We start from the raw sequence: 17,637 nt of genomic DNA on the forward strand, positions 1-17,637 counted from the left end.
CTCACTCTTTCCCTTTCTCTCTTAATAGATCAAACACACAAATCTCTGTCTCTGTATGTGTTTGTGTCTTTTTCTCACCCAATCTGCCTCTCCTTCTCAGTCTCGCACTTTCTGTCTCTCGTTGTCTCTATCTCGGTGTCTGTCTCTCCCTGTTTGTCGGTTTGTCTCTGTCTCTCAATGTGTCTGTCGACTTCTCATGGTGTCCAGTTCTGTTCACAGCTCGATTCCTGCTCCGACAGAGCAGCTATCCGTCAGTTCCTCGTTAGTATAGTGGTGAGTATCCCCGCCTGTCACGCGGGAGACCGGGGTTCAATTCCCCGACGGGGAGGCAGATGTTTCAAAATGTTGATTTTTACTTCTGTTTCTTGGTAGATACATGTTAAAAATTCCAGAGCGAAATCGAACTGTGAAAATACAGGTAGAGGAGTTTGCCTCTTCCAGATTTTTAGCAAACGGAGACTTTTTCAGGATTCTTTGGCCGTCTGCTGCACAGAGATGGAGGACTGAGTTTTTTCGGAGTAACGTTTAAAAAGCCAGCGACACAGTAGTCGTGGCCGAGTGGTTAAGGCGATGGACTAGAAATCCATTGGGATTTTCCCGCGCAGGTTCGAATCCTGCCGACTACGATTCTCAGCATTTTTCATTCCATTTCACAATTTAACCAGTTCTCTACCAAACTGATCATGTGATAATTGGAATAACGTCCCACACCTTTCAACACTGACATTTGTTCTCATTTTTATTAATCTGCAATATTCACGATACATCCGTTTAAAAAATCGCAACAATCAGTCAAAGTTGCGACAGTGATTCAGCCTGTCTATCCCTCGAGATGGCTAAGGCATCTGTGCATGCCCGTTGGTGCGTGTAAATTTTTGGTTATGTGTGTCTCTGTGTCTGTCTATCTCTATTTTTGTCTCTGTGTATGTGCAACTGTCAGTGGAAATCATCATACGAATTTAGTATGTCCTGGAACTTATAAAAAAGACTTGGGGAAAATAATACGGTTGTGAACTTTTGTATCGGCTTAGGTTCAGTGGCAGCATTCTCGACAGAATCAGAAGTTTGTGTGTTCAAGTCGGACTCCTTGGACTTGAGCATATCATCTTGGCTAACACTCAAGTGCAGCACTTGGGGAATTTTGCAATGTTGAAGCTGTTGACTTTCGGATGAAATGTTAAATTGAAGCTCCGTCTGCACCCTCGGGTGGATATGAAAGGTCCCAGAGCATTACTCGAAACAGAGTAGGAGAGTTGCCCTCGTGTCAATATTCCTCAAAATGTTCGTAAATGCTCACTAAAAGACTATGTGCATGTGTTTGTATGTGGGGTTGGGGTTGAAGCCCAGTTTGTCACAGAGACAAAATCCAAGCTCTCACAGGGCCAGGATAACCGAGTGGTTATGTCGTTGGCCTTAAACTTCAAAGGGTTTTCCACCGTGGGTTCTTCCCCACTCCTGGTTTCTATTTATTTTAACACAGATTTCCTCCCATTCTGATCAGTGATGTCCGATTTTCATCGGTTGAATCAACAATTTTCTGTAACTATGTGTCACTCTGAACCGATAATGAAATGAAATTGTGAAATGTATCTGTGTCGCTCGGTCTCTGCCTCTCTCTCTCTCTCCACAGAGCTGTGTATGTGTTTGTATGTCTGAGTCTTTGTCTCTCTCAGTCTGACTCACTCTGTCTGTCCCTGTTTCTCCGTTTGTCTCAGTCTCTCAATCTGTCTCTTTCTCACGGTGCCCACGTCTGTTCCAATGGGATTCTCTCAGATTCTTTGTCTGACTGGCTCTCTCTTTCCCATCATTTCGGTCTGTCCATTTCTTTGCCTGTCTGTGTTAGCCCCTGCCTCTAACCTGAGAATCATTTGCATCATTTTCTGTTTTAGTCTCTATCTCTTTCTCTCTATCTGTCTCTCTCCTTGTCACTGTCTTTATCATTGTCTTTCTCTCCCACTTTCCCTTTCTCTCTTAATAGATCAAACACACAAATCTCAGTCTCTGTATGTGTTTGTGTCTTTTTCTCACCCAATCTGCCTCTCCTTCTCAGTCTCGCACTTTCTGTCTCTCGTTGTCTCTATCTCGGTGTCTGTCTCTCCCTGTTTGTCGGTTTGTCTCTGTCTCTCAATGTGTCTGTCGACTTCTCATGGTGTCCAGTTCTGTTCACAGCTCGATTCCTGCTCCGACAGAGCAGCTATCCGCCAGTTCCTCGTTAGTATAGTGGTGAGTATCCCCGCCTGTCACGCGGGAGACCGGGGTTCAATTCCCCGACGGGGAGGCAGATATTTCAAAATGTTGATTTTTACTTCTGTTTCTTGGTAGATACATGTTAAAAATTCCGGAGCGAAATCGAACTGTGAAAATACAGGTAGAGGAGTTTGCCTCTTCCAGATTTTTAGCAAACGGAGACTTTTTCAGGATTCTTTGGCCGTCTGCTGCACAGAGATGGATGACTGAGTTTTTTCTGAGTAACGTTTAAAAAGCCAGCGACACAGTAGTCGTGGCCGAGTGGTTAAGGCGATGGACTAGAAATCCATTGGGATTTTCCCGCGTAGGTTCGAATCCTGCCGACTACGATTCTCAGCACTTTTTATTCCATTTCACAATTTAACCAGTTCTCTACCAAACTGATCATGTGATAATTGGAATAACGTCCCACACCTTTCAACACTGACATTTGTTCTCATTTTTATTAATCTGCAATATTCACGATACATCCGTTTCAAAAATCGCAACAATCAGTCAAAGTTGCGACAGTGATTCAGCCTGTCTATCCCTCGAGATGGCTAAGGCATCTGTGCATGCCCGTTGGTGCGTGTAAATTTTTGGTTATGTGTGTCTCTGTGTCTGTCTATCTGTACTTTTGTCTCTGTGTATGTGCAACTGTGTGTGGAAATCATCATACGAATTTGGTATGTCCTGGAACTTATAAAAAAGACTTGGGGAAAATAATACGGTTGTGAACTTTTGTATCGGCTTTGGTTCAGTGGCAGCATTCTCGACTGAATCAGGAGTTTGTGTGTTCAAGTCGCACTCCTTGGACTTGAGCATTTCATCTTGGCTAACACTCAAGTGCAGCACTTGGGGAATTTTGCAATGTTGAAGCTGTTGACTTTCGGATGAAATGTTAAATTGAAGCTCCGTCTGCACCCTCGGGTGGATATGAAAGGTCCCAGAGCATTACTCGAAACAGGGTAGGAGAGTTGCCCTCGTGTCAATATTCCTCAAAATGTTCGTAAATGCTCACTAAAAGACTATGTGCATGTGTTTGTATGTGGGGTTGGGGTTGAAGCACAGTTTGTCACAGAGACAGAATCCAAGCTCTCACAGGGCCAGGATAACCGAGTGGTTATGTCGTTGGCCTTAAACTTCAAAGGGTTTTCCACCGTGGGTTCTTCCCCACTCCTGGTTTCTATTTATTTTAACACAGATTTCCTCCCATTCTGATCAGTGATGTCCGATTTTCATCGGTTGAATCAACAATTTTCTGTAACTATGTGTCACTCTGAACCGATAATGAAATGAAATTGTGAAATGTATCTGTGTCGCTCGGTCTCTGCCTCTCTCTCTCTCTCCACAGAGCTGTGTATGTGTTTGTATGTCTGAGTCTTTGTCTCTCTCAGTCTGACTCACTCTGTCTGTCCCTGTTTCTCCGTTTGTCTCAGTCTCTCAATCTGTCTCTTTCTCACGGTGCCCACGTCTGTTCCAATGGGATTCTCTCAGATTCTTTGTCTGACTGGCGCTCTCTTTCCCATCATTTCGGTCTGTCCATTTCTTTGCCTGTCTCTGTTAGTCCCTGCCTCTAACCTGAGAAGTATTTCCATCATTTTCTGTTTTTGTTTCTATCTCTTTCTCTCTATCTGTCTCTCTCCTTGTCACTGTCTTTATCATTGTCTTTCTCTCACTCTTTCCCTTTCTCTCTTAATAGATCAAACACACAAATCTCTGTCTCTGTATGTGTTTGAGTCTTTTTCTCACCCAATCTGCCTCTCCTTCTCAGTCTCACACTTTCTGTCTCTCGTTGTCTCTATCTCGGTGTCTGTCTCTCCCTGTTTGTCGGTTTGTCTCTGTCTCTCAATGTGTCTGTCGACTTCTCATGGTGTCCAGTTCTGTTCACAGCTCGATTCCTGCTCCGACAGAGCAGCTATCCGTCAGTTCCTCGTTAGTATAGTGGTGAGTATCTCCGCCTGTCACGCGGGAGACCGGGGTTCAATTCCCCGACGGGGAGGCAGATGTTTCAAAATGTTGATTTTTACTTCTGTTTCTTGGTAGATAAATGTTAAAAATTCCAGAGCGAAATCGAACTGTGAAAATTCAGGTAGAGGAGATTGCCTCTTCCAGATTTTTAGCAAATGGAGACTTTTTCAGGATTCTTTGGCCGTCTGCTGCACAGAGATGGATGACTGAGTTTTTTCTGAGTAACGTTTAAAAAGCCAGCGACACAGTAGTCGTGGCCGAGTGGTTAAGGCGATGGACTAGAAACCCATTGGGATTTTCCCGCGCAGGTTCGAATCCTGCCGACTACGATTCTCAGCATTTTTCGTTCCATTTCACAATTTAACCAGTTCTCTACCAAACTGATCATGTGATAATTGGAATAACGTCCCACACCTTTCAACACTGACATTTGTTCCATTTTTATTAATCTGCAATATTCACGATACATCCGTTTAAAAAATCGCAACAATCAGTCAAAGTTGCGACAGTGATTCAGCCTGTCTATCCCTCGAGATGGCGAAGGCATCTGTGCATGCCCGTTGGTGCGTGTAAATTTTTGGTTATGTGTGTCTCTGTGTCTGTCTATCTCTATTTTTGTCTCTGTGTATGTGCAACTGTCTGTGGAAATCATCATACGAATTTGTTTTGTCCTGGAACTTATAAAAAAGACTTGGGGAAAATAATACGGTTGTGAACTTTTGTATCGGCTTTGGTTCAGTGGCAGCATTCTCGACTGAATCAGGAGTTTGTGTGTTCAAGTCGCACTCCTTGGACTTGAGCATATCATCTTGGCTAACACTCAAGTGCAGCACTTGGGGAATTTTGCAATGTTGAAGCTGTTGACTTTCGGATGAAATGTTAAATTGAAGCTCCGTCTGCACCCTCGGGTGGATATGAAAGGTCCCAGAGCATTACTCGAAACAGAGTAGGAGAGTTGCCCCCGTGTCAATATTCCTCAAAATGTTCGTAAATGCTCACTAAAAGACTATGTGCATGTGTTTGTATGTGGGGTTGGGGTTGAAGCCCAGTTTGTCACAGAGACAGAATCCAAACTCTCACAGGGCCAGGGTAACCGAGTGGTTATGTCGTTGGCCTTAAACTTCAAAGGGTTTTCCACCGTGGGTTCTTCCCCACTCCTGGTTTCTATTTATTTTAACACAGATTTCCTCCCATTCTGATCAGTGATGTCCGATTTTCATCGGTTGAATCAACAATTTTCTGTAACTATGTGTCACTCTGAACCGATAATGAAATGAAATTGTGAAATGTATCTGTGTCGCTCGGTCTCTGCCTCTCTCTCTCTCTCCACAGAGCTGTGTATGTGTTTGTATGTCTGAGTCTTTGTCTCTCTCAGTCTGACTCACTCTGTCTGTCCCTGTTTCTCCGTTTGTCTCAGTCTCTCAATCTGTCTCTTTCTCACGGTGCCCACGTCTGTTCCAATGGGATTCTCTCAGATTCTTTGTCTGACTGGCTCTCTCTTTCCCATCATTTCGGTCTGTCCATTTCTTTGCCTGTCTCTGTTAGCCCCTGCCTCTAACCTGAGAATCATTTCCATCATTTTCTGTTTTAGTCTCTATCTCTTTCTCTCTATCTGTCTCTCTCCTTGTCACTGTCTTTATCATTGTCTTTCTCTCACTCTTTCCCTTTCTCTCTTAATAGATCAAACACACAAATCTCTGTCTCTGTATGTGTTTGTGTCTTTTTCTCACCCAATCTGCCTCTCCTTCTCAGTCTCGCACTTTCTGTCTCTCGTTGTCTCTATCTCGGTGTCTGTCTCTCCCTGTTTGTCGGTTTGTCTCAGTCTCTCAATGTGTTTGTCGACTTCTCATGGTGTCCAGTTCTGTTCACAGCTCGATTCCTGCTCCGACAGAGCAGCTATCCGTCAGTTCCTCGTTAGTATAGTGGTGAGTATCCCCGCCTGTCACGCGGGAGACCGGGGTTCAATTCCCCGACGGGGAGGCAGATGTTTCAAAATGTTGATTTTTACTTCTGTTTCTTGGTAGATACATGTTAAAAATTCCAGAGCGAAATCGAACTGTGAAAATACAGGTAGAGGAGTTTGCCTCTTCCAGATTTTTAGCAAACGGAGACTTTTTCAGGATTCTTTGGCCGTCTGCTGCACAGAGATGGAGGACTGAGTTTTTTCGGAGTTACGTTTAAAAAGCCAGCGACATAATAGTCATGGCCGAGTGGTTAAGGCGATGGACTAGAAATCCATTGGGATTTTCCCGCGCAGGTTCGAATCCTGCCGACTACGATTCTCAGCATTTTTCATTCCATTTCACAATTTAACCAGTTCTCTACCAAACTGATCATGTGATAATTGGAATAACGTCCCACACCTTTCAACACTGACATTTGTTCTCATTTTTATTAATCTGCAATATTCACGATACATCCGTTTAAAAAATCGCAACAATCAGTCAAAGTTGCGACAGTGATTCAGCCTGTCTATCCCTCGAGATGGCTAAGGCATCTGTGCATGCCCGTTGGTGCGTGTAAATTTTTGGTTATGTGTGTCTCTGTGTCTGTCTATCTCTATTTTTGTCTCTGTGTATGTGCAACTGTCAGTGGAAATCATCATACGAATTTAGTATGTCCTGGAACTTATAAAAAAGACTTGGGGAAAATAATACGGTTGTGAACTTTTGTATCGGCTTAGGTTCAGTGGCAGCATTCTCGACTGAATCAGAAGTTTGTGTGTTCAAGTCGCATTCCTTGGACTTGAGCATTTCATCTTGGCTAACACTCAAGTGCAGCACTTGGGGAATTTTGCAATGTTGAAGCTGTTGACTTTCGGATGAAATGTTAAATTGAAGCTCCGTCTGCACCCTCGGCTGGATATGAAAGGTCCCAGAGCATTACTCGAAACAGAGTAGGAGAGTTGCCCTCGTGTCAATATTCCTCAAAATGTTCGTAAATGCTCACTAAAAGACTATGTGCATGTGTTTGTATGTGGGGTTGGGGTTGAAGCCCAGTTTGTCACAGAGACAGAATCCAAGCTCTCACAGGGCCAGGATAACCGAGTGGTTATGTCGTTGGCCTTAAACTTCAAAGGGTTTTCCACCGTGGGTTCTTCCCCACTCCTGGTTTCTATTTATTTTAACACAGATTTCCTCCCATTCTGATAAGTGATGTCCGATTTTCATCGGTTGAATCAACAATTTTCTGTAACTATGTGTCACTCTGAACCGATAATGAAATGAAATTGTGAAATGTATCTGTGTCGCTCGGTCTCTGCCTCTCTCTCTCTCTCCACAGAGCTGTGTATGTGTTTGTATGTCTGAGTCTTTGTCTCACTCAGTCTGACTCACTCTGTCTGTCCCTGTTTCTCCGTTTGTCTCAGTCTCTCAATCTGTCTCTTTCTCACGGTGCCCACGTCTGTTCCAATGGGATTCTCTCAGATTCTTTGTCTGACTGGCGCTCTCTTTCCCATCATTTCGGTCTGTCCATTTCTTTGCCTGTCTCTGTTAGTCCCTGCCTCTAACCTGAGAAGTATTTCCATCATTTTCTGTTTTTGTTTCTATCTCTTTCTCTCTATCTGTCTCTCTCCTTGTCACTGTCTTTATCATTGTCTTTTTCTCACTCTTTCCCTTTCTCTCTTAATAGATCAAACACACAAATCTCTGTCTCTGTATGTGTTTGAGTCTTTTTCTCACCCAATCTGCCTCTCCTTCTCAGTCTCACACTTTCTGTCTCTCGTTGTCTCTATCTCGGTGTCTGTCTCTCCCTGTTTGTCGGTTTGTCTCTGTCTCTCAATGTGTCTGTCGACTTCTCATGGTGTCCAGTTCTGTTCACAGCTCGATTCCTGCTCCGACAGAGCAGCTATCCGTCAGTTCCTCGTTAGTATAGTGGTGAGTATCTCCGCCTGTCACGCGGGAGACCGGGGTTCAATTCCCCGACGGGGAGGCAGATGTTTCAAAATGTTGATTTTTACTTCTGTTTCTTGGTAGATAAATGTTAAAAATTCCAGAGCGAAATCGAACTGTGAAAATTCAGGTAGAGGAGTTTGCCTCTTCCAGATTTTTAGCAAATGGAGACTTTTTCAGGATTCTTTGGCCGTCTGCTGCACAGAGATGGATGACTGAGTTTTTTCTGAGTAACGTTTAAAAAGCCAGCGAAACAGTAGTCGTGGCCGAGTGGTTAAGGCGATGGACTAGAAACCCATTGGGATTTTCCCGCGCAGGTTCGAATCCTGCCGACTACGATTCTCAGCATTTTTCATTCCATTTCACAATTTAACCAGTTCTCTACCAAACTGATCATGTGATAATTGGAATAACGTCCCACACCTTTCAACACTGACATTTGTTCCATTTTTATTAATCTGCAATATTCACGATACATCCGTTTAAAAAATCGCAACAATCAGTCATAGTTGCGACAGTGATTCAGCCTGTCTATCCCTCGAGATGGCGAAGGCATCTGTGCATGCCCGTTGGTGCGTGTAAAGTTTTGGTTATGTGTGTCTCTGTGTCTGTCTATCTCTATTTTTGTCTCTGTGTATGTGCAACTGTCTGTGGAAATCATCATACGAATTTGTTTTGTCCTGGAACTTATAAAAAAGACTTGGGGAAAATAATACGGTTGTGAACTTTTGTATCGGCTTTGGTTCAGTGGCAGCATTCTCGACTGAATCAGGAGTTTGTGTGTTCAAGTCGCACTCCTTGGACTTGAGCATTTCATCTTGGCTAACACTCAAGTGCAGCACTTGGGGAATTTTGCAATGTTGAAGCTGTTGACTTTCAGATGAAATGTTAAATTGAAGCTCCGTCTGCACCCTCGGGTGGATATGAAAGGTCCCAGAGCATTACTCGAAACAGAGTAGGAGAGTTGCCCTCGTGTCAATATTCCTCAAAATGTTCGTAAATGCTCACTAAAAGACTATGTGCATGTGTTTGTATGTGGGGTTGGGGTTGAAGCCCAGTTTGTCACAGAGACAGAATCCAAGCTCTCACAGGGCCAGGATAACCGAGTGGTTATGTCGTTGGCCTTAAACTTCAAAGGGTTTTCCACCGTGGGTTCTTCCCCACTCCTGGTTTCTATTTATTTTAACACAGATTTCCTCCCATTCTGATAAGTGATGTCCGATTTTCATCGGTTGAATCAACAATTTTCTGTAACTATGTGTCACTCTGAACCGATAATGAAATGAAATTGTGAAATGTATCTGTGTCGCTCTGTCTCTGCCTCTCTCTCTCTCTCCACAGAGCTGTGTATGTGTTTGTATGTCTGAGTCTTTGTCTCTCTCAGTCTGACTCACTCTGTCTGTCCCTGTTTCTCCGTTTGTCTCAGTCTCTCAATCTGTCTCTTTCTCACGGTGCCCACGTCTGTTCCAATGGGATTCTCTCAGATTCTTTGTCTGACTGGCTCTCTCTTTCCCATCATTTCGGTCTGTCCATTTCTTTGCCTGTCTCTGTTAGCCCCTGCCTCTAACCTGAGAATCATTTCCATCATTTTCTGTTTTAGTCTCTATCTCTTTCTCTCTATCTGTCTCTCTCCTTGTCACTGTCTTTATCATTGTCTTTCTCTCACTCTTTCCCTTTCTCTCTTAATAGATCAAACACACAAATCTCTGTCTCTGTATGTGTTTGTGTCTTTTTCTCACCCAATCTGCCTCTCCTTCTCAGTCTCACACTTTCTGTCTCTCGTTGTCTCTATCTCGGTGTCTGTCTCTCCCTGTTTGTCGGTTTGTCTCTGTCTCTCAATGTGTCTGTCGACTTCTCATGGTGTCCAGTTCTGTTCACAGCTCGATTCCTGCTCCGACAGAGCAGCTATCCGTCAGTTCCTCGTTAGTATAGTGGTGAGTATCCCCGCCTGTCACGCGGGAGACCGGGGTTCAATTCCCCGACGGGGAGGCAGATGTTTCAAAATGTTGATTTTTACTTCTGTTTCTTGGTAGATACATGTTAAAAATTCCAGAGCGAAATCGAACTGTGAAAATACAGGTAGAGGAGTTTGCCTCTTCCAGATTTTTAGCAAACGGAGAATTTTTCAGGATTCTTTGGCCGTCTGCTGCACAGAGATGGAGGACTGAGTTTTTTCGGAGTAACGTTTAAAAAGCCAGCGACACAGTAGTCGTGGCCGAGTGGTTAAGGCGATGGACTAGAAATCCATTGGGATTTTCCCGCGCAGGTTCGAATCCTGCCGACTACGATTCTCAGCATTTTTCATTCCATTTCACAATTTAACCAGTTCTCTACCAAACTGATCATGTGATAATTGGAATAACGTCCCACACTTTTCAACACTGACATTTGTTCTCATTTTTATTAATCTGCAATATTCACGATACATCCGTTTAAAAAATCGCAACAATCAGTCAAAGTTGCGACAGTGATTCAGCCTGTCTATCCCTCGAGATGGCTAAGGCATCTGTGCATGCCCGTTGGTGCGTGTAAATTTTTGGTTATGTGTGTCTCTGTGTCTGTCTATCTCTATTTTTGTCTCTGTGTATGTGCAACTGTCAGTGGAAATCATCATACGAATTTAGTATGTCCTGGCACTTATAAAAAAGACTTAGGGAAAATAATACGGTTGTGAACTTTTGTATCGGCTTAGGTTCAGTGGCAGCATTCTCGACTGAATCAGAAGTTTGTGTGTTCAAGTCGCACTCCTTGGACTTGAGCATTTCATCTTGGCTAACACTCAAGTGCAGCACTTGGGGAATTTTGCAATGTTGAAGCTGTTGACTTTCGGATGAAATGTTAAATTGAAGCTCCGTCTGCACCCTCGGGTGGATATGAAAGGTCCCAGAGCATTACTCGAAACAGAGTAGGAGAGTTGCCCTCGTGTCAATATTCCTCAAAATGTTCGTAAATGCTCACTAAAAGACTATGTGCATGTGTTTGTATGTGGGGTTGGGGTTGAAGCCCAGTTTGTCACAGAGACAGAATCCAAGCTCTCACAGGGCCAGGATAACCGAGTGGTTATGTCGTTGGCCTTAAACTTCAAAGGGTTTTCCACCGTGGGTTCTTCCCCACTCCTGGTTTCTATTTATTTTAACACAGATTTCCTCCCATTCTGATCAGTGATGTCCGATTTTCATCGGTTGAATCAACAATTTTCTGTAACTATGTGTCACTCTGAACCGATAATGAAATGAAATTGTGAAATGTATCTGTGTCGCTCGGTCTCTGCCTCTCTCTCTCTCTCCACAGAGCTGTGTATGTGTTTGTATGTCTGAGTCTTTGTCTCTCTCAGTCTGACTCACTCTGTCTGTCCCTGTTTCTCCGTTTGTCTCAGTCTCTCAATCTGTCTCTTTCTCACGGTGCCCACGTCTGTTCCAATGGGATTCTCTCAGATTCTTTGTCTGACTGGCTCTCTCTTTCCCATCATTTCGGTCTGTCCATTTCTTTGCCTGTCTCTGTTAGCCCCTGCCTCTAACCTGAGAATCATTTCCATCATTTTCTGTTTTAGTCTCTATCTCTTTCTCTCTATCTGTCTCTCTCCTTGTCACTGTCTTTATCATTGTCTTTCTCTCAATCTTTCCCTTTCTCTCTTAATAGATCAAACACACAAATCTCTGTCTCTGTATGTGTTTGTGTCTTTTTCTCACCCAATCTGCCTCTCCTTCTCAGTCTCACACTTTCTGTCTCTCGTTGTCTCTATCTCGGTGTCTGTCTCTCCCTGTTTGTCGGTTTGTCTCTGTCTCTCAATGTGTCTGTCGACTTCTCATGGTGTCCAGTTCTGTTCACAGCTCGATTCCTGCTCCGACAGAGCAGCTATCCGTCAGTTCCTCGTTAGTATAGTGGTGAGTATCCCCGCCTGTCACGCGGGAGACCGGGGTTCAATTCCCCGACGGGGAGGCAGATGTTTCAAAATGTTGATTTTTACTTCTGTTTCTTGGTAGATACATGTTAAAAATTCCAGAGCGAAATCGAACTGTGAAAATACAGGTAGAGGAGTTTGCCTCTTCCAGATTTTTAGCAAACGGAGACTTTTTCAGGATTCTTTGGCCGTCTGCTGCACAGAGATGGAGGACTGAGTTTTTTCGGAGTAACGTTTAAAAAGCCAGCGACACAGTAGTCGTGGCCGAGTGGTTAAGGCGATGGACTAGAAATCCATTGGGATTTTCCCGCGCAGGTTCGAATCCTGCCGACTACGATTCTCAGCATTTTTCATTCCATTTCACAATTTAACCAGTTCTCTACCAAACTGATCATGTGATAATTGGAATAACGTCCCACACCTTTCAACACTGACATTTGTTCTCATTTTTATTAATCTGCAATATTCACGATACATCCGTTTAAAAAATCGCAACAATCAGTCAAAGTTGCGACAGTGATTCAGCCTGTCTATCCCTCGAGATGGCTAAGGCATCTGTGCATGCCCGTTGGTGCGTGTAAATTTTTGGTTATGTGTGTCTCTGTGTCTGTCTATCTCTATTTTTGTCTCTGTGTATGTGCAACTGTCAGTGGAAATCATCATACGAATTTAGTATGTCCTGGAACTTATAAAAAAGACTTGGGGAAAATAATACGGTTGTGAACTTTTGTATCGGCTTAGGTTCAGTGGCAGCATTCTCGACAGAATCAGAAGTTTGTGTGTTCAAGTCGCACTCCTTGGACTTGAGCATATCATCTTGGCTAACACTCAAGTGCAGCACTTGGGGAATTTTGCAATGTTGAAGCTGTTGACTTTCGGATGAAATGTTAAATTGAAGCTCCGTCTGCACCCTCGGGTGGATATGAAAGGTCCCAGAGCATTACTCGAAACAGAGTAGGAGAGTTGCCCTCGTGTCAATATTCCTCAAAATGTTCGTAAATGCTCACTAAAAGACTATGTGCATGTGTTTGTATGTGGGGTTGGGGTTGAAGCCCAGTTTGTCACAGAGACAAAATCCAAGCTCTCACAGGGCCAGGATAACCGAGTGGTTATGTCGTTGGCCTTAAACTTCAAAGGGTTTTCCACCGTGGGTTCTTCCCCACTCCTGGTTTCTATTTATTTTAACACAGATTTCCTCCCATTCTGATCAGTGATGTCCGATTTTCATCGGTTGAATCAACAATTTTCTGTAACTATGTGTCACTCTGAACCGATAATGAAATGAAATTGTGAAATGTATCTGTGTCGCTCGGTCTCTGCCTCTCTCTCTCTCTCCACAGAGCTGTGTATGTGTTTGTATGTCTGAGTCTTTGTCTCTCTCAGTCTGACTCACTCTGTCTGTCCCTGTTTCTCCGTTTGTCTCAGTCTCTCAATCTGTCTCTTTCTCACGGTGCCCACGTCTGTTCCAATGGGATTCTCTCAGATTCTTTGTCTGACTGGCGCTCTCTTTCCCATCATTTCGGTCTGTCCATTTCTTTGCCTGTCTCTGTTAGTCCCTGCCTCTAACCTGAGAAGTATTTCCATCATTTTCTGTTTTAGTTTCTATCTCTTTCTCTCTATCTGTCTCTCTCCTTGTCACTGTCTTTATCATTGTCTTTCTCTCACTCTTTCCCTTTCTCTCTTAATAGATCAAACACACAAATCTCTGTCTCTGTATGTGTTTGTGTCTTTTTCTCACCCAATCTGCCTCTCCTTCTGAGTCTCACACTTTCTGTCTCTCGTTGTCTCTATCTCGGTGTCTGTCTCTCCCTGTTTGTCGTTTTGTCTCTGTCTCTCAATGTGTCTGTCGACTTCTCATGGTGTCCAGTTCTGTTCACAGTAGCTCGATTCCTGCTCTGACAGAACTGCCACACGTCAGTTCCTCTTTAGTATAATGGTGAGTATCCCCGCCTGTCACACGGGAGACCGAGGTGCAATTCCCCGACGGGGAGGCAGTTGTTTCAAAATGTAGAATTTTACTTCTGTTTCTTGGAAGAGATTCATATTAAAAAGTTCCAGAGCAATATCGAACTGTAAAAATACAGGTAGAGGAGATTGCCTCGTCCAGATTTTTAGCAAATGCAGAATTTTTCAGGAGTCTTTGGCCGTCTGCTGCACAGAGATGGATGACTGAATTTTTCCTAAGTAACGTTTAAAAATGCAGCGAAGCACTAGTCGTGGCCGAGTGGTTAAGGCGATGGGCTAGGAATCAATTAAATTACCCCGCTCAGGTTCGAATCCTGCCGACTACGATTTTCAGCATTTTTCATTCCATTTCATAATTTAACCGGTTCTCTGCCAAACTGATCCTGAGATAGATGGAATAACGTCCCACACCTTTCAACACTGACATTTTTTTCTCATTTTTATTAATCTGCAATATTCACGATGCATCCGTTTCAAAAATCGCAAACATCAGTGAAAGTTGCGACAGTGATTCAGCCTGTCTATCCCTCGAGATGACGAAGGCTGCCCGTCTGTGCATGTCCGTTGGTGCGTGCACATTTTTGGATATGTGTGTGCGTGTCTCTGTGTCTGGCTATCTCTATATATGTCTCTGTGTATGTGCAACTGTCTGTGCAAATCATCATACGAATTTAGTATGTCCTGGAACTTATAAAAAAGACTTGGGGAAAATAATACGGTTGTGAACTTTTGTATCGGCTTAGGTTCAGTGGCAGCATTCTCGACTGAATCAGAAGTTTGTGTGTTCAAGTCGCACTCCTTGGACTTGAGCATTTCATCTTGGCTAACACTCAAGTGCAGCACTTGGGGAATTTTGCAATGTTGAAGCTGTTGACTTTCGGATGAAATGTTAAATTGAAGCTCCGTCTGCACCCTCGGGTGGATATGAAAGGTCCCAGAGCATTACTCGAAACAGAGTAGGAGAGTTGCCCTCGTGTCAATATTCCTCAAAATGTTCGTAAATGCTCACTAAAAGACTATGTGCATGTGTTTGTATGTGGGGTTGGGGTTGAAGCCCAGTTTGTCACAGAGACAGAATCCAAGCTCTCACAGGGCCAGGATAACCGAGTGGTTATGTCGTTGGCCTTAAACTTCAAAGGGTTTTCCACCGTGGGTTCTTCCCCACTCCTGGTTTCTATTTATTTTAACACAGATTTCCTCCCATTCTGATCAGTGATGTCCGATTTTCATCGGTTGAATCAACAATTTTCTGTAACTATGTGTCACTCTGAACCGATAATGAAATGTAATTGTGAAATGTATCTGTGTCGCTCGGTCTCTGCCTCTCTCTCTCTCTCCACAGAGCTGTGTATGTGTTTGTATGTCTGAGTCTTTGTCTCTCTCAGTCTGACTCACTCTGTCTGTCCCTGTTTCTCCGTTTGTCTCAGTCTCTCAATCTGTCTCTTTCTCACGGTGCCCACGTCTGTTCCAATGGGATTCTCTCAGATTCTTTGTCTGACTGGCTCTCTCTTTCCCATCATTTCGGTCTGTCCATTTCTTTGCCTGTCTCTGTTAGCCCCTGCCTCTAACCTGAGAATCATTTCCATCATTTTCTGTTTTAGTCTCTATCTCTTTCTCTCTATCTGTCTCTCTCCTTGTCACTGTCTTTATCATTGTCTTTCTCTCACTCTTTCCCTTTCTCTCTTAATAGATCAAACACACAAATCTCTGTCTCTGTATGTGTTTGTGTCTTTTTCTCACCCAATCTGCCTCTCCTTCTCAGTCTCACACTTTCTGTCTCTCGTTGTCTCTATCTCGGTGTCTGTCTCTCCCTGTTTGTCGGTTTGTCTCTGTCTCTCAATGTGTCTGTCGACTTCTCATGGTGTCCAGTTCTGTTCACAGCTCGATTCCTGCTCCGACAGAGCAGCTATCCGTCAGTTCCTCGTTAGTATAGTGGTGAGTATCCCCGCCTGTCACGCGGGAGACCGGGGTTCAATTCCCCGACGGGGAGGCAGATGTTTCAAAATGTTGATTTTTACTTCTGTTTCTTGGTAGATACATGTTAAAAATTCCAGAGCGAAATCGAACTGTGAAAATACAGGTAGAGGAGTTTGCCTCTTCCAGATTTTTAGCAAACGGAGACTTTTTCAGGATTCTTTGGCCGTCTGCTGCACAGAGATGGAGGACTGAGTTTTTTCGGAGTAACGTTTAAAAAGCCAGCGACACAGTAGTCGTGGCCGAGTGGTTAAGGCGATGGACTAGAAATCCATTGGGATTTTCCCGCGCAGGTTCGAATCCTGCCGACTACGATTCTCAGCATTTTTCATTCCATTTCACAATTTAACCAGTTCTCTACCAAACTGATCATGTGATAATTGGAATAACGTCCCACACCTTTCAACACTGACATTTGTTCTCATTTTTATTAATCTGCAATATTCACGATACATCCGTTTAAAAAATCGCAACAATCAGTCAAAGTTGCGACAGTGATTCAGCCTGTCTATCCCTCGAGATGGCTAAGGCATCTGTGCATGCCCGTTGGTGCGTGTAAATTTTTGGTTATGTGTGTCTCTGTGTCTGTCTATCTCTATTTTTGTCTCTGTGTATGTGCAACTGTCAGTGGAAATCATCATACGAATTTAGTATGTCCTGGAACTTATAAAAAAGACTTGGGGAAAATAATACGGTTGTGAACTTTTGTATCGGCTTAGGTTCAGTGGCAGCATTCTCGACAGAATCAGAAGTTTGTGTGTTCAAGTCGCACTCCTTGGACTTGAGCATATCATCTTGGCTAACACTCAAGTGCAGCACTTGGGGAATTTTGCAATGTTGAAGCTGTTGACTTTCGGATGAAATGTTAAATTGAAGCTCCGTCTGCACCCTCGGGTGGATATGAAAGGTCCCAGAGCATTACTCGAAACAGAGTAGGAGAGTTGCCCTCGTGTCAATATTCCTCAAAATGTTCGTAAATGCTCACTAAAAGACTATGTGCATGTGTTTGTATGTGGGGTTGGGGTTGAAGCCCAGTTTGTCACAGAGACAAAATCCAAGCTCTCACAGGGCCAGGATAACCGAGTGGTTATGTCGTTGGCCTTAAACTTCAAAGGGTTTTCCACCGTGGGTTCTTCCCCACTCCTGGTTTCTATTTATTTTAACACAGATTTCCTCCCATTCTGATCAGTGATGTCCGATTTTCATCGGTTGAATCAACAATTTTCTGTAACTATGTGTCACTCTGAACCGATAATGAAATGAAATTGTGAAATGTATCTGTGTCGCTCGGTCTCTGCCTCTCTCTCTCTCTCCACAGAGCTGTGTATGTGTTTGTATGTCTGAGTCTTTGTCTCTCTCAGTCTGACTCACTCTGTCTGTCCCTGTTTCTCCGTTTGTCTCAGTCTCTCAATCTGTCTCTTTCTCACGGTGCCCACGTCTGTTCCAATGGGATTCTCTCAGATTCTTTGTCTGACTGGCGCTCTCTTTCCCATCATTTCGGTCTGTCCATTTCTTTGCCTGTCTCTGTTAGTCCCTGCCTCTAACCTGAGAAGTATTTCCATCATTTTCTGTTTTAGTTTCTATCTCTTTCTCTCTATCTGTCTCTCTCCTTGTCACTGTCTTTATCATTGTCTTTCTCTCACTCTTTCCCTTTCTCTCTTAATAGATCAAACACACAAATCTCTGTCTCTGTATGTGTTTGTGTCTTTT

At 43.7% G+C, this 17,637-nt stretch overlaps 16 non-coding genes and 1 pseudogene across 16 annotated transcripts; 16 read left to right on the forward strand and 1 right to left on the reverse strand.

Annotated features, from left to right (window-relative positions):
* The window catches only part of LOC139235565 (zinc finger protein 595-like), a 115,980-nt pseudogene that overhangs the window by 78,541 nt on the left and 19,802 nt on the right, over window positions 1–17,637 (reverse strand).
* Window positions 257–328, forward strand: trnad-guc (transfer RNA aspartic acid (anticodon GUC)). Its single transcript has one exon. It is a non-coding gene; the product is annotated as a tRNA-Asp (tRNA).
* On the forward strand, window positions 545–626 carry trnas-aga (transfer RNA serine (anticodon AGA)). Its single transcript has one exon. It is a non-coding gene; the product is annotated as a tRNA-Ser (tRNA).
* Window positions 2,207–2,278, forward strand: trnad-guc (transfer RNA aspartic acid (anticodon GUC)). The gene has a single exon. It is a non-coding gene; the product is annotated as a tRNA-Asp (tRNA).
* Window positions 2,495–2,576, forward strand: trnas-aga (transfer RNA serine (anticodon AGA)). Its single transcript has one exon. It is a non-coding gene; the product is annotated as a tRNA-Ser (tRNA).
* trnad-guc (transfer RNA aspartic acid (anticodon GUC)) lies at window positions 4,157–4,228 on the forward strand. Its single transcript has one exon. It is a non-coding gene; the product is annotated as a tRNA-Asp (tRNA).
* trnas-aga (transfer RNA serine (anticodon AGA)) lies at window positions 4,445–4,526 on the forward strand. Its single transcript has one exon. It is a non-coding gene; the product is annotated as a tRNA-Ser (tRNA).
* trnad-guc (transfer RNA aspartic acid (anticodon GUC)) lies at window positions 6,106–6,177 on the forward strand. Its single transcript has one exon. It is a non-coding gene; the product is annotated as a tRNA-Asp (tRNA).
* On the forward strand, window positions 6,394–6,475 carry trnas-aga (transfer RNA serine (anticodon AGA)). The gene has a single exon. It is a non-coding gene; the product is annotated as a tRNA-Ser (tRNA).
* trnad-guc (transfer RNA aspartic acid (anticodon GUC)) lies at window positions 8,056–8,127 on the forward strand. The gene has a single exon. It is a non-coding gene; the product is annotated as a tRNA-Asp (tRNA).
* trnas-aga (transfer RNA serine (anticodon AGA)) lies at window positions 8,344–8,425 on the forward strand. Its single transcript has one exon. It is a non-coding gene; the product is annotated as a tRNA-Ser (tRNA).
* trnad-guc (transfer RNA aspartic acid (anticodon GUC)) lies at window positions 10,005–10,076 on the forward strand. Its single transcript has one exon. It is a non-coding gene; the product is annotated as a tRNA-Asp (tRNA).
* Window positions 10,293–10,374, forward strand: trnas-aga (transfer RNA serine (anticodon AGA)). Its single transcript has one exon. It is a non-coding gene; the product is annotated as a tRNA-Ser (tRNA).
* Window positions 11,955–12,026, forward strand: trnad-guc (transfer RNA aspartic acid (anticodon GUC)). The gene has a single exon. It is a non-coding gene; the product is annotated as a tRNA-Asp (tRNA).
* Window positions 12,243–12,324, forward strand: trnas-aga (transfer RNA serine (anticodon AGA)). The gene has a single exon. It is a non-coding gene; the product is annotated as a tRNA-Ser (tRNA).
* trnad-guc (transfer RNA aspartic acid (anticodon GUC)) lies at window positions 15,872–15,943 on the forward strand. Its single transcript has one exon. It is a non-coding gene; the product is annotated as a tRNA-Asp (tRNA).
* On the forward strand, window positions 16,160–16,241 carry trnas-aga (transfer RNA serine (anticodon AGA)). Its single transcript has one exon. It is a non-coding gene; the product is annotated as a tRNA-Ser (tRNA).

The sequence above is a fragment of the Pristiophorus japonicus genome, chromosome 23, assembly GCF_044704955.1.
Source record: "Pristiophorus japonicus isolate sPriJap1 chromosome 23, sPriJap1.hap1, whole genome shotgun sequence".
Taxonomy (NCBI): Eukaryota; Metazoa; Chordata; class Chondrichthyes; family Pristiophoridae; genus Pristiophorus; species Pristiophorus japonicus.